This window comes from Manis javanica, chromosome 1 (assembly GCF_040802235.1).
Source record: "Manis javanica isolate MJ-LG chromosome 1, MJ_LKY, whole genome shotgun sequence".
Taxonomy (NCBI): Eukaryota; Metazoa; Chordata; class Mammalia; order Pholidota; family Manidae; genus Manis; species Manis javanica.
In genome coordinates this window covers 234755301-234770095 of record NC_133156.1, presented here as the reverse complement: position 1 = coordinate 234770095, position 14795 = coordinate 234755301, and the positions used below count along the sequence as shown (strand labels likewise).

Sequence of the window (14795 nt, the reverse complement as noted above, 5' to 3'; positions counted from 1 at the left end):
TGATAGGTAATATTAATAATAGTAGCTACCTCACAGGATTGTTGTGTGCATTAAATAAAATACCTCATGTAAAGCATTAAGCACACTGACATGTAGCAAGTACCAAATAAATGTCCATTATTGAGTGTTATAATTATACTACTATTAATACAAATGATCTAGTATATTGACTAGAATAGGAAAGAGCCTTTAGCTGTTAAGCCACAATGAAGTAATAAATTCCTATGCATTCATTCATTCGTTCCAGAAACATACTGCTTCCTGAGCAACATGCACCAATGGAATGCTATGACACCAACAACAATGACTTTGAAAGAGACCGTCTTACTGTTACGGAAGGACGTTAAGGGATAACACCACACCGTGTTTCAAATAGTGTTTTCCACATGATGAAAGTATTATTAATAGGCTAAGCATATGATAAATGAGTGCTACGAAATATTTACTGAATGAATAGATGACCTAATGGCTATACATATGTATATACTCACACTCATACACACACACACACACACACACACACACAGAGCATCCACCAGAATATGAATGCTGCTTATCACTAGGTAGAAAGACTTGGAGCAGTTTCTACTTTCTTGCTTCTTAAATTTGCTTTTCTATAGAATCTTAAAAGATTTGCACAACCTTTGTAGTACAAAGCAAACAAAAATATAGGAAGGAACAATCAGTTCTTTAAAGATGTATCAGAAGCTCTAAAAAATTGTTCAGATGATGGCTTGTCATTTTATTGCCAAGAGTATTTTGGCAGAAAATGCATAATTATCAGAGGAAGGTGGTTCTGTGCTAAGTGACCCTTAGGAAGGTGGTTTGGGGCAAGAAGCCCCATCTTTTCTCCATCATTCCCAAGTGACAAATACAAGAATTGTGAACTTGGCGCCTGGGCGGAAATAACCCAGCTTTGAAGGGTTGGCCTCAGAACCGAAAAGTGATGGAGACGTAACGGGCAGGAAGAGGCGGAGCGGAGGGGAGCCTAGGGCAGCCTTCCCTCCCCACCCCCAGGCCCAGGGCCCCACCTGTATCACAGGACAGAAAACAGAGACCACTCTGCTCACCGCGTGGGCCTGATCTTTCCTGGACATAACTTACCCATTTAGGTAAATCTGATCCTCACTTGAGGTTGAGGGAAATTCTTTAAGATGGTAAATATGGGCTAAAATTTTCCTTTCCTGTGATTCCCTAAAAAGCTTTAAGCTACTTTATGATTATATTCACAGATGACAGCCATTCCCAAATTGATTGCTTGTTTGCTGAACAGTCAACACTTTTATGATGAACTATTAAGGTGTATCTTCTGAAAATTTGGGGTTTCAATTTCTGTTCTTTTCATAGCATTAAAATGCAAGTCATTTCAAAACAGAATCTGCTATTCCAAGGGCATTAGAACTTTCCTAAAAAAGAAGCATACGACATGTAAAGTAATTTTTACAATAAAAAGTTATTTTTTTCCCTGAAAAGAAGGGGGTTATCTATTGTCTCAAAGGTAAGAACAGAAGGGGTAAGGCCATTTCTCTGCCTTCCAAAGCCTTCTGCCTGACGTCCCCCCCACACGCCCATTCCAGCCAGATATTTTGAATGTAAATCAGAGCTGAGTCCCATTACCTGCCAATTTTCAAATACCAGCTTTTCTTTCTAATTTTCTTTAACTATAATATGGCTGCCAAGGCTGCTTGACTTGTGTGAAATTCTTTCAAAGGAAGAGATGCAGTAGCAAGAACAGGAAATAAATGTTTTTAAAAAAATTAAAGTGCCCGGGAGAAAAGCTAGGCGGTCAAAGCCATAGGAGACTTTCCTCAGCTCTTACGGAGGTGGGACAGCTGCAGGACGGGGAGGATGAGGGTAACAGCCCCCCAAGAGCTCACTGTCCAGCTGGCATGTTCCCGATGCTCTTCACACATTCTCTCGTGGTTCTTGGGACAGCTCCGGCACGGTTATTATTATTGTTGTGGTGGTTGTTATTGGGTGTCTTTTACAAAGAGAACATCTGTTTTGGCCAGAAAAAATAAAAAGATCCCAAATAAAAAAATTGGATGCACCTGCTTTGCTAAATAAGCCTCCGATCTCCAGACTTCCATTCTCAAAGCACTGCCCCCCTGCACCTGCACTCAATTCAGGGCACGTGCTGAAGTTAATTTAAATATTCTCCTCTTTGCTCTCCCCTCAGAACCTGGGAAGTTCCCTCTCTGGGGAAGAAGCCAGGGAAAGCCGTGGGGTCCCGGCACATCCTGATTCCCAGGAACGAGTTCTGACCGCCCATCGGTCTGGTGCGGCATCACTCGCGGACTGTCACAGCTGAAAGAGACCTCGTGATGATCCGGTGCAACTCCACGTCTTACTGGGAAAAAAAACAAAGTCCAAGGAGGGGACAGGCCTTGCTGGAGTCACCCAGGGAATGGGTGGGGAGTCAGGCTGGGAGCTCAGGTCCTGCCTCCCAGCTGGGTATTAGCACTTTCAACACATCCTGAGCAGAGACCCTCTAGGGCACCAGCTGGGAGGGGTGGGGGGGGGGGGCGCTCGCTTTCCCAAGTTCACTTCCTCCAATCACAGGGTGGCCCTGGAGACAGGGTGGGGCAGGGTTTTACCCCCTTCAGAACACACAGTTGTATCTTGCCTATAGTATTCAATCCATTATCACGGTTGACCACTGTGTTCAAGTGATGTTGTCTTTGCTCATCCGTGTCATCGTTAAGGCCATTAACCTGCCCTTGGGCCCGTTTCCCACCCTGATGACTCTTAAGCTCTACCCTGATGCCCACATAATATAAAAAGTAAAGTACTTCTTCACAACACATTTGCTGAGCACCTGCTCTGTGCCAGGCATTGGCCAGGGCTGGGAGAGGCATGAGATGGCAAGGCCAGACCCCTGCTCTCTCAGCAGCCCTCCTCGAGGCAGAGCTGTGCCCGGAGGGAGCGGGCCTGTGGGGTGAGGGAGCTCTCCAGTAGGAAGATGGTTGGAATGACCCAGGGGACAGAGGAGTCGGGAGTCTTGGCAAAATCAAGCAATAACTTAACCGGGACCCATGCCAGTGAGGAGAGGAAGTGAGGATGAAGAGTGGAGGGGAGAGAAGAGGGGGGATGTCTCCAAGAGGTCAAAGAACAGGTAAGGATGGAGGGAGAGAAGGACCTGGAAGGTTAGAGACTGCGGTCAGAGTGGACCCTGTGTTTCAGGATCTCCAGGGTGGTATATACCTGGGAGGTGCTAAGTTCCAGCACTGACCAGACTCCATAACTAGAGACCTTTCTCTGCTGGGGCACTTTGACCCCCAGGATCCACCCCAGTGGAGGGAGGTACTGCAGGCTTCCTGTGGCTGGTCCTGAGCCCCTTAGAGATTTCATTACTCATCACTGCAGTTTTTATGGCTCACAGGTTTCTTTAAAGGGCCCTCCTACCACGGTTCTTCTCTAAGTAACCTGATGTGATTTTCTTTTCACTCAGCCTTCGGAATACCTTAAGGAGGTTCCTTCCTTTTTTGGTCAAAACAATTACTGTGCAAACAGACTCATTTTCTCTTGTCACTTACCTTGAAGTCATCACTTCCACTTAAATAGAATCCGAACTAAAAATAGGTGCACTGAAGTGGGTTTCCACCTGTCTCATCTTGCTTCTTCACACCTGCAGCCTTATCCTTTCGCAGCAAAATAAAGCCGTGTGCAGACCCCCAGGCACCCACCAGCAAATGCACGCATATTTAGGGAACAGACATCAGATAACAGACATTTTTTATCTTTCAACCTTCTGTCTCCCCTGTATTTTTCAAAAGCTAAGAAACAGAAGTAGCAGAAATGCCAAACTACTTTTTTGGCTGTGCCTCTGAAGAAAGAAGGATCTGAAAAGTGGTGGGCCTGCAAGCTAAAGATGTGGGCTGGATAGCTGCCTTTGTAAATGTCAAGGTTTTTGTTGAATAGGCATTGAGTTGGAATGGAAAGGTCAAAGCTGACAGACTAAACTCATACTCAGAAAAGGAGCTCAGAGTTCCTTTTCTTCCCACCCTTCCCCTCCCAAATGGAAGGTTGCTAACGTCACCCTAGCTTTCCACACAGCAATTAATGGCTCATGAGCACGAGCCAGAAAATAAAAAATAAACCAGATTAACGAGCTGCACAGTAAAATGTAATAGCTGCTTAGTGTCCTCCTTAAACCTAAAGTGGTTCATGATGACTAGAAATCCTATCTTTTATTAAAGAAACGTCTTCATTAAGGCAAATAATCAGAGAAGGTTATCAGGTCCTATGCAGCCTCAAGCTCCTTCTCTTCTCACAGTGAAATCCCTTGATTGCTGATACAGGCTCTGTTTCAGCTCAGGCACTAGGACCGACCCAGCCTCTAACTGGGGGGATTTAGAAACATTGGGTTCGCACCAAACAAGTCCCCCATGTTGGTGTCTGCTCCATTGCCTACTTAACCCATCAGCCGCTAGTGTGCTGCTTATTACTGGGGATGTTAGATTTAATAATAAATAAATGGTATTGCCAAAATGGCCATCCTGCCTAAAGTCATCTACAGAGTCAATGCAATCCTTATCAAAATACCAATAGCATTATTCAACAAACTAGAACAAATAGTTCTAAAATTCATATGGAACCACAAAGACCTTGAATAGCCAAAGCAATCCTGAGAAGGAATCAAATATATAAGGAACTCATATGCCTCAACACCCAAAAAGCAAGTAACCCGATTAAAAAATGGGAAGAGGATCTGAACAGACACTTCTCCAAAGAAGAAATTCAGATGGCCAACAGGCACGCTAATTATCAGGGAAATGCAAATTAAAACCACAACGAGATATCACCTCACACCAGTAAGGATGGCCAACATTAAAAAGACTAGGAACAACAAATGCCAGTGAGGATGTGAAGAAAGGGGAACCCTCCTACCCTGCTGGTGGGAATGTAAGCTAGTTCAACCACTGTGGAAAGCAGTATGGAGGTTCCTCAAAAAACTAAAAATAGAAATACCATTTGATCCAGGAGTTGACCCAGGAGTTTACGGGAAGAAAAAGACATGTTGTTGGAGTCCGGGGGTTGCCGTTGAGGTTTTGGGGCAACATGAAGAGCAAACAAGGCAGCAGGAGTCGTCATAGAGGTGCTCAGAGGCCACTTTATTCTGCATAAAGCTGCACTTCTTATACTGCTATAGTGCTGAGTCATGGTTCCATCAGTATTGAAGACGTGCATGTGTGTGGCCTTCATGGCCAGGTGTCTGACTTTCAAGGTCCTTATCTAGCTCTTTTCTCATGGGTACAGCACGCTGTGTTTTCAGGTTTCTCAAGGCCAGACATATTTGGGGTGAGGCAGCAGGCAGCTGGCCTCACAGAACAGTAGGGAAAGTAGTGGGGGGGGGACTTCTGTACACATATGCACCCCTATGTTTATCACAGTACTATTTATAATAGCCAAGATATGGAAGCAACCTAAGTGTCTATCAATAGGTGAATGGATAAAGAAGATGTGGTACATATACACAATTATTCAGCCATAAGAAGAAAACAAATCCTACCATTTGCAACAACATGGATGGAACTAGAGGGTATTATGCTCAGTGAAATAAGCCAGGTGGAGAAAGACAAGTACCAAATGATATCACCCATTTGTGGAGTATAAGAACAAAGCAAAAGTGAAGGAACAAAACAGCAGCAGATTCAGAGACTCCAAGAAGGGACTAGCGGTTACCAAAGGGAAGGAGTTGGGGAAGGTGGGCGGGGAGGAAGGGAGAAGGGGATTGAGGGGCATTATGATTAGCACACATAATTTTGGGAGGTCACAGGGAAGGCAGTACAGCACAAAGAGGACCAGCAGTGACTCTATAGCATCTTACTACGCTGATGGGCAGTGATGCAGTGTTGTGGGGGAGACCTGACAATACGGGTGAATGTAGTAACCACAATGTTGCTCATGTGAAACCTTCATAAGATTGTGTATCAATGATATCTTAATAAAAAAATTAAAATATAAAAAATAAAAAATAAATAAATGGCAGAGCATCTGCCTTTCAGAACTTCCCTGCAGCCTGGGAGAGACAGATAATCAGATTAATTACGGTGCAGGGAGGTTGGGGCAGTGAGAGGTGGCATGGGGTACTTGGGGAGCCCAGGGGATGAAGAACAGGTGTCCCTGTGACCTGGATCAAACCCCAAGAAATAGAGCTCCTGCCAGTCTTCTGTAGCTGGGGGTTTGTCCTGGAGCCCAGAGGCTGGTCTGATCTTATCCTCTGCATCCCTGTATCACTGGCCTCACCTTGGCTACACATTAGAACCACCAGAGCAACTTTTAAAACTCTGCTACAAAAGCCACAACTTGGACCAATTAAATCAAAACCCTAGGAGTGGCACACAGGCAGCAGGAGTTTTTAGAGTCTTCTGGTCACTGTAGGGTGCTGCCAGGATGGAGAATCCCACTTGTGCTCCATCCTCGGACTGACCCCAACTCCCCCAGCTCCTGGCCTTGGGGGCACCTGACACTTCCACCCCACCTGAGAAGTCACACCATCGCCAGGTCCCAGGGCTTCCCACTCTGGCCCACCCACCAGGTGATGGCTCCAAGCACCTATTCTGACAGCTGGAGGCCCAGAAAATGGGCCACACTTGTTGGGTGGTGGAGATGCTTCCATTACTGGCACCTACTAGGGGTTTCAGGAGTGTGTCAGGTATGTTTGGCTGGAGCTTCTGCACAGATCAGACCCAGGGAAGACACCCAGAAGGACCAACAGGCCTGTTACCCAGACAGCATCACCACACATTCCTAGCAGGCACCCAAGGAAGTTCCAGTCCCTCTTTTGGTGACAGGGAAGTGGGTGCCAAGAACATGGCGCACAGACAACACTTGCTTAGTGAGTGCCTACAAGGATCCCCTCCTCCACGCATTTGCCCTGCATTGTTTCAGTTCCCACCCAGATGAATCCCATTTAGAGTGAAATGCTGAGGCCCAAAGAGAATAATTGAATGTTGAGTTCACCTAGCTGGCAAATGGAGAAACCAAGATCTGAATACAGGCAGGACACCAAAACTTGAGTTGGACCCACTACATCTAGCTGGAGCCGGCAGTCACCACTGCAGTTCAAAGAGAATGATGTGGTCCTCGAGTCGGAGATCTGTCCAGGTGCACGCGCCATGCCAACAGTCCCTGCACGCCTCCTGTGACACCCAGACAGACCCCGGCCGGCAGGAAGAGGCGGGCTTTCACACGGACAGCCGCAGCGGGGTGCCTGGTGCCAGGATGGGCAACACCATTAATCCATCCTGAATGTATCCAGTGGCTCGGACCTTCCGATCAGCCTGCCATGCATCCAGATGTGTGCACCTGCATGGGGGAGACCCGGCCCAGGCAGGCAGCTCGGGGTCCACAGGGCACAGGTCCCTGCAGTGGGATGGCTGGCAAGCTTCCCTCCTGGTCACTCGGATCAGATGGCCTCAGTTTCCACTTTACAGCCTTATTTTCCCTGGTCTGCTTTTTCCATCTGATGATAAACCCTGTTGCTTTCTCAGGAATGATGTGTTTCTAAACCAGAACCCATTCATGGGTAAAACTGAAAAGCAAATCTAGAGCCTTCTTTTCATTTCTCAGTAAATGCTGGGTAAGGGGGCAGCTCAGCAATGAAACTTCCCTGGAGTTCACAGCTGTTATTGCTCTTAGGAGCTCTTTCAGCCAAATCATCATCTCACCAGTAAGGATCAGATTCTACCACAGTGCTCTTATATTAACACCTTTTGACTGAAAAGATAGCCCCAAACTGCACTAGGGTTTTCAGTAAGCTCCACCCAGCTTAGGGGCTCAAACATCTCAGGGACCCAGCCTGGTTTCAAGTCCCACGGTCTTCTGAGAACACAGGCTCCTCACCCAGGATTCCTCTTCAGAACAGACGAGCAGAACCCAGTGCTGGGCTCAGCCCCGTGTGCCTGCCCTTCACGGCTGGGGCTCAGCAGGCAGGCGGCCCAGGGGCAGCTCCCCTTCCCACCGAGTGCTGTGCTCTCACCTCCCAGGCTTCTCCACCTGCTCCCCACTGGGCCGGTGTTCAACACCAGCTGGAGGCTTAGATGTTTTCACATTCAAGACAAGGAGCCAGACAGCGGTTTCTCTGGAGCACCCTCCCAGCTCTGCGAGAATCAGGAAACCTGGTCTCTGGGAGAGGCCTCCAGCTGGAGCCATCAGCTCACCTGGGCCTCCTGAGGAGGGTGCAGTGCACAGGCCGTAGGACTGTCCCCATCAGCTGCCCTTCTGGGCTGTGCACTTAGGCCCAGACGTGGAGTGTGTTCACACCCTGAAACGGAGAAGTCCGCTTTGAAGGGCAGCACAAGTCTGTCCTGGGGTGGTCGTCTGCTTGGCCTGTTGGCATGAATCTGCCTCGCCAAGGCCACACTGTTTTGATGGCTGGCAGGAGACAGAACAGCAGCCACACCGTCCCCAGGCCAGGCCGAGTGTGTCCCTTGTAAGGGAAGAATGCTTGCAGGTCCTGCTCCTCTAGGGAGATCAGCCCTGGAAAGAGAGAGCTGGTGTGGGGTGTGCATCTAGGCACCACTGCTGGGGAGCCTCGCCAGCCCTCCAAGGCCAGAGGGGGCTTTTGCTCCCCTGTGCAATCTCAGGGTGGCAGCCCAGGGTCCACTGCAAGTGGGGAACTCCACAGTCTCTGGCCGTGGGACAGTGACCTCTGCCTGCATACGCCTGGCTCAAGACTTACAGTCCCTCCACACTGGCCACAAACCCTCCATGGCCCCTTTGCTCACAGCACAAAGGTGGGCGCCTCGAGGCCCTCGTCTGAGATGCTGCAACATCTGGCCTGTTTGTATTTGCGGTTTCTTATTCATACCCTTTACTGGAAATCTTGAGAGGCACCTCTGGCCCAAGTCTCCTTCTTCCAAGCTTCTCTCGCCTGGAGTGCCCATGCCACCCCCACCACTGATGCCACACACACATACAAACCCCAGGGAGGTGTCTCCTGCAGCCTCTGAGGCGTAACTCGGACAGCCGCCTCCAGATCAGTGGCCTGTCTTCCAAGGGCTGACCTTTGAACTCTTCTCCCCTGTGACACAAGGTCTCTGCCTTGCATTCCAGCCATCAGCGTCCTTTTCCAACAGCACCTGTGGACTGTGAGCTCATCAAGGGCAGTCAAGGTCTGGTCATACTGTGTCTTTGCCGAATGAAGGCACTAGGAGGAATTACTCACTGGGTGCAAGGGGAGGAGGGAAACCAAGTTAACCGCAGGCTCCTTTCAAGATTCAAGGCCAAACTTCTTTCAGACGTTAAGTACCTTGGGGTTTAACCTTGAACTGCGCACTTCCCAGGGCATTTTCCGAGCAGCCCTTTGTCAGGAACTCTTAGACTGCCTGAGTCCCACAGACAAGGAACCCGGGTGTTTTGTTAACCACTTGCCCTCCACCGTCTCCCTCTGTGTCTTTGGAATTGAGGGCATTTTAAAGAGCCAGAGACTAGAGACCCGGACCCACAGTAAAAAATGTATTGATATCGAATCCAGTGCACGTGTCTGGAGGCACATAAACAACCGAGTTAAAAGTCTCACAGGACAAGGCTTACCTGTGCTTCATGCAACAGATTTTCTATCCTATTCTATTTCACTTTTTTAAAATGTTGGCTGTGATCTACTAAATAGACTTAGGAGCCTCAAACGGTCATGACTTGGAATGTGAAAATCCTGGGCGGGGCCAGTCCCTCAAAGAAGGAAAGTTCCTTGGAGGGAATGGAATCAGGCGGGGACTGGCAAAGACCAGAGCTGTTGAGGGCAAAGAGCCGAGTTGGGCTGCCTTGTCAGCTAGTTCTGTCAAAGTTTGTGTGACAGGGTCTTCAGCTCACCTGCCCAGGAGCCCCTGGGTAGCCTGCAGGCCAAGCAGGCCTGGGTCTGGGGGCAGGGCCGGGGGGGAATTGTGGCACCTGCTCCTTCCCAGGCACAGCTCCTCAGTCCAGCTGTTCCCCAGAAAGAAAGTAGGGCCCATGAGCGGCCGAGCCTCTGATTTTTCAAGAGAACCTGGAAATTGGAATATTTATGAGAACAATACTGGTTTTCAAATGTTAGCAAATAATACTTTAAAATATGTAAAGTTCTGCAAAGGCAACTCCAGAGATCAAAGTCTGTTTCCAGAACCTACCTTCTCGTTGGCTGCCTGTTTGAAAGGGCACAGGTGAGCCAGACGCAGAGGGAGGGGAAGGAAGGCAGCTGGCTGCAGGTGAGCGGGGGTGGGGCGAGGGCCTGGGTCAGGCAGCTGCAGTGGGGCTGCAGGGGCTGGGACGCACCCCGAGCCATCTACCTGGTAGGACCATCAGGGCTGAAGCACTGGCTAGGAGCAGGCATCTGGGGAGGAAGGCCAAGAAGCAGAGGAGCGCTGGGCCAGGAAACGGGGAGGCTGAGGGCTGCCTGGCATGCTGGCAGGGGCTGGAGGGCAGGGGCTGGGCTGGAGGGCATGACCCCGAGCAGCTGAGGAGGGGGCCAGGATACCCCTCGGGGTCGGGCTGGAGGACTCATGGCAGATGGTTGTGCTTTCCAGGACTTCTGCCAAAAGAGGAAATAATGGGGTTTTGTAGCCACAGACATTACTGAGCCCTTGTCAGGAGGCAGGCACTTGTCTGGAGGAGACTTGTCTCACCTGCATGTGTCTACCATGTTGTCTGCCAGCATAATGAACGTTAGCTCCAGAATTTTAGAAATTCTAAAGAAAACAGAGAGGATGAATAGGTCAGGCACCAAGCAAGATGGAGAAGGGAACAGGAACTCCCATTTCCTGAGTAACTACAAGGTTCCCATGCCAGTTGGGAGAGCAGTTGTCCTGAAGCAAGAGAAAACATGACTAAGAGTGGCTGACAGTTAAGGTGCCCCTTCCCCGTGTACCTCAAGGGAAGGGGATCTAGGACTAGCATGGCTGCTCCACAACCCTGAGGGATCAAGTCTCTTCTCTGTAGCTCTCCTCTTCCATCCTTACGATGGGGCTTTGCCTCCTGGTCACAAGATGGCTGTGCACTTCCAGACATCACACTTTTCTCCCACTTGAGAAGAAAACACAAATCCCTTCATCTTGCATACCTTGGTCTTCTTTATTTGGGGTGAAAGCCCTCCCCAGTAACTCTCCACTTACCTCTTCCTGGCCACAAGGTCATATGGCCACCTCTGACAGGAAGGTGTCTAGAAAAATCAAGTGCTTCATTTTCCAGGCTTGGCAGAAAAACAATGGGGAAAGCAAATCAGAAGAAATGCAGAGAGCTGGGAAGAACTTCAGTGTGGCCCATCCAGAGTGTCTGCCCTGGCCCAGCCCCTCCACAGGGAGGCTGCACGCTGAGCCAGGGAGTGCAACCTCCTCCCCCAAGCATTCTGCAGAGTGGGGGGCAGGCCCTTCCCACTAACTGTTAAGACTACAGGGGAACAGACTGCAGGAGACACACCTGGAGGTGGAGAGATGGAAGCTCCTCTCCTCCAGGGAAGTGACTGTTCCACAGCCAGAGCCTGGGGACAGGCGTGATGAGCTGGCAGAGCACGGCCAGGACTCACTGCCGAGGGCTGGGAGAGGGAGGTGTCAGGCTTGGGGACCTGTGATGGTGTCACCCCTCCTGCACTCGGGACTGATGGGACGAGCTGACAAAGGAAACAGTGCCTCTGTGAGGCTGGAAGTCTGAAATCAGGTGTCAGCAGGGCCACGTTCCCTCTGACGGTTCTGGGGGAGGATCCTCCTTGACCCCTAGAAGCTTCCGGAGTTTCCAGCAATCCTTGGTATGGTCCTCAGCTTGTAGATGCAGCCCCCCAATCTCTGCCCATGTGGTCACATGCACCTGACTTAGATGGGGCGGCTGTTTGTTTTCTCCCCTTCTTGGAAGGATGTCAGTCATGGAATTGAGGGCCCACCCTACTCCATTATGACCTCTTCTTGACTAATTACATCTGCAGGGACCCTATTTCCAAGTAAAGTCACATTCTGAGTTTCCAGGAAAAGCATAAATTTGGTGGGACATTATCCAAACTGGTATGTTTATAGTTCATTTTTACCTCATTCATATTTAATTTATATTTTTGTGCATCATATATCACTAACATAGTACTGAAGTTTATATACTAATATGTAAGTATACATATATTGGCAGTACATACTCAAAAGATTTTCCCTTGATGTCTGGAGGCCGTTGGTCTATATCACAATCATCCCCATGAAGACACTGGGGCAGCTCTAGGATGAGACGGAGGCGTTCAGTGGCAAGTGGTCCCGAGCAGCGGCGGAGCCAGACACTCCTGGGCAGCCCCGGTAGAGAGGAAGATAAAGCTCTGATTATTCCCATGGTTCAAGGAGCCGAAGTCCTTCAGAGCAGCTGCAGAAACAAGGAATCTGTTGCACATCCAAATGCTGCTTTTTGCTAAGTGCTAGGAAGGCATCATCTGCCCAATGTATCTGTTAATCTGTTCTGTTATTTGAAAGCAAACGAGAAAAATAAAACAAAACCCAGAAAGCCTTCGTGTGGACGGACATCCTTCAGAAATGTCTCGGAGCTCACACATTTTCTCAACACATTTCATCTGCCTCTTCCTGCCGCAGTGGGGCAGAGAGGGTCATTATAATGAAACCGCTGGCTCCCCGCTGACCTCCTCTTTGGAAGATCCCTCTCCTCCCAAATCTCCCCTCCACTTGTGCATCTCAAGCTGGTTTCAGGGCTGCAGGAAGAGGGACAGAGCTGGCCTGGAGGCAGGTAACTCGAAGAGGAACCAGGAATCTCGGGGTCCAGAACACCCCAGCTCAGGCCTTGCCCTCTTGCCCTCAGGGGAGGGAGCCTGCCTCCATCCTCACAGAGCTTTCCCCGCTGAAGGGAAAGGGGCAGCGGGGGAGGGGCAGCTCATTCGGGTTCCTGGCTCCCCCTCTGCCCACAGGCCTCCCTGCCTCTCTGGACGGGGCTGCCCCTCGGTCCCTCTGCTCTCTCTCTCCACCTCTCAATGCCTGGGTTTCTTCCTTCTCTTTTGGTTCCTGAGATCCATTGAACCAAGTTCTTTCTAGAAAGTTCTGGAGGCTTCTTCTTGCAATACTTTACCAGTCAACTTGGCAACACACTCTATTTTATGAAAACAAAAATGCTAATAACAATAAAAAGAAAGTGGTGGCTCCCGCACTTCTGTTACAGAGGAGAGGAACCGTTTCTATTAGGGGCAGACCCTCCTCTGTTGTAGGAACAATGTCTAAGGGGCATTTGATTGTGAGAGGAGGGGCGGTGTGAGGAGGAGGGGAGAGCCCACCCCCAGGCAGGCCGGTGGGGTCCAGACCTCCTCCTCCCCTGCCCCCCACTGATTCCCCTTCTAAGGCTGCTGCCACCTGCTCCCATCCCTCTGCGGCCACCATGTCCTTCTCCCTGCAGAGAAGGAAAGTGCGTGGGTGCGTTCTCTTCCCACACACATATACAACAATAACGACACTACACAGAGCAGTGGCAGTAGTATGACTTCATTCACATTCCTGGCCCCGACTGGTTTTCCCACACAACACAGCACCAAGCAACTCTCGAACCCCAGCAGGGCGTCGGAGAACGCAACTCAATTCTGATGCTATCTGCCTAGAGACAGCACCACATTCCCCAGGTTAAGGGCTCTGTCCTACAGGACTGCCTCCACCCCAGACTCCAGACGCGGGTTGCAAGCCCCAGGCAGTTCCCTGCGCTCCTGACCTACCAGCTACAGATTGGAGGTTCCAACGACCTCCTGCTTAGGTTCTATTAATTTGCTAGAGCGGCTCACAGACGTCAGGAAAACACCTTCCATTACCAATTTAGTAAAGAATGCCGTAAAGGATACAAGTTAGCAGCCGGATGAAGAGATGCACAGGGCAAGGTCCTGAATAAAGAAGCGTTTCTCCTCCTGGAGCCTGGGGCCCTCGGGGGCGCGTGGAGGCGTCTGGCTTCCCCGGCACAGCAGCTCCCCCCAGCCGGGGAGCGGGATCCGCAGAGCGGAGCAGAGCGCAGCAAGCTCTGCTCAGGGCCTCAGTGAGGGCTTCATGCACGGTCCTGGCTGACTCAATCATCGGCGGCGTGGCTGACCCAGCCTCCAGCCCCTGCACTCCAGGGGGGCCCAAAATCTCTCATTAACGCGACAAAACATCCGGTTCACCTTTAAGACTGCAGGAGCCATGGATGTTTTCAGGAGCCATGGATGAAGACCAAGTATATCTGGGAAAACATATTTGGTCATCTGAATGACCAGATATGTATTTCTTATGATTTGTTGTATCACAGGAAGGTGCCCCATTATAGCTTCGAGAGGGCAGCCTGGGGTCTCAGTCGCCTTTGCTGCCCGGGTCGCCCTGGGGCCACGTGTCCTCTGTAGTGTCTGGCGGAGCAGAACCATTACGGTTTAATGGTCTCTGTCCTGCTAGGGGGCCCCCTTCTTTGTCCTTTGCCTTGAGAGCAGGCTTTTGGTGGGACCTCCACAGTCAGCGCCCCCTGCGTTTCTGGCCACTTCCTCTGGAGTCGGAACACACAAGGCGACCAGAACACCCAGAGGTCCCACCGTGTCCTCCCTGAGTTCCGAGGTCCCTGGTCTGCCTCCTCCCCACCTTTCCGATTCTTCTCTTGTTTGTTTTATATCTACTGTCCAGGGCTTTAAACAAGACATCACTTGTTATTTTTTATGGTCATATTTTTGAAGAAAGGTTTACCTCTTACAAATAATTTGATCTACAGCCAGAAAATTTTTCACTTCAAAGAGCTGTGCAGCTAACAACAATCACTGAACCAGACCTTACTGGATGCCCTACTTTTCTCATATTATAATTTATTATTATTTTTTAAAAAGGCCCACTACCTTAAAATACTGATGT

General features: G+C 49.8%; 1 long non-coding RNA gene across 1 annotated transcript; it reads right to left on the bottom strand.

Moving 5' to 3' along the window:
- Positions 1–10852: 10852 nt before the first annotated feature.
- Positions 10853–12359, bottom strand: LOC140850504 (uncharacterized). Its single transcript, XR_012133444.1, has 3 exons — positions 12095–12359; positions 11395–11584; positions 10853–11167 (listed from the first exon to the last, which is right to left on the bottom strand). It is a non-coding gene; the product is annotated as an uncharacterized lncRNA (long non-coding RNA).
- Between the last annotated feature and the right edge of the window lie 2436 nt (positions 12360–14795).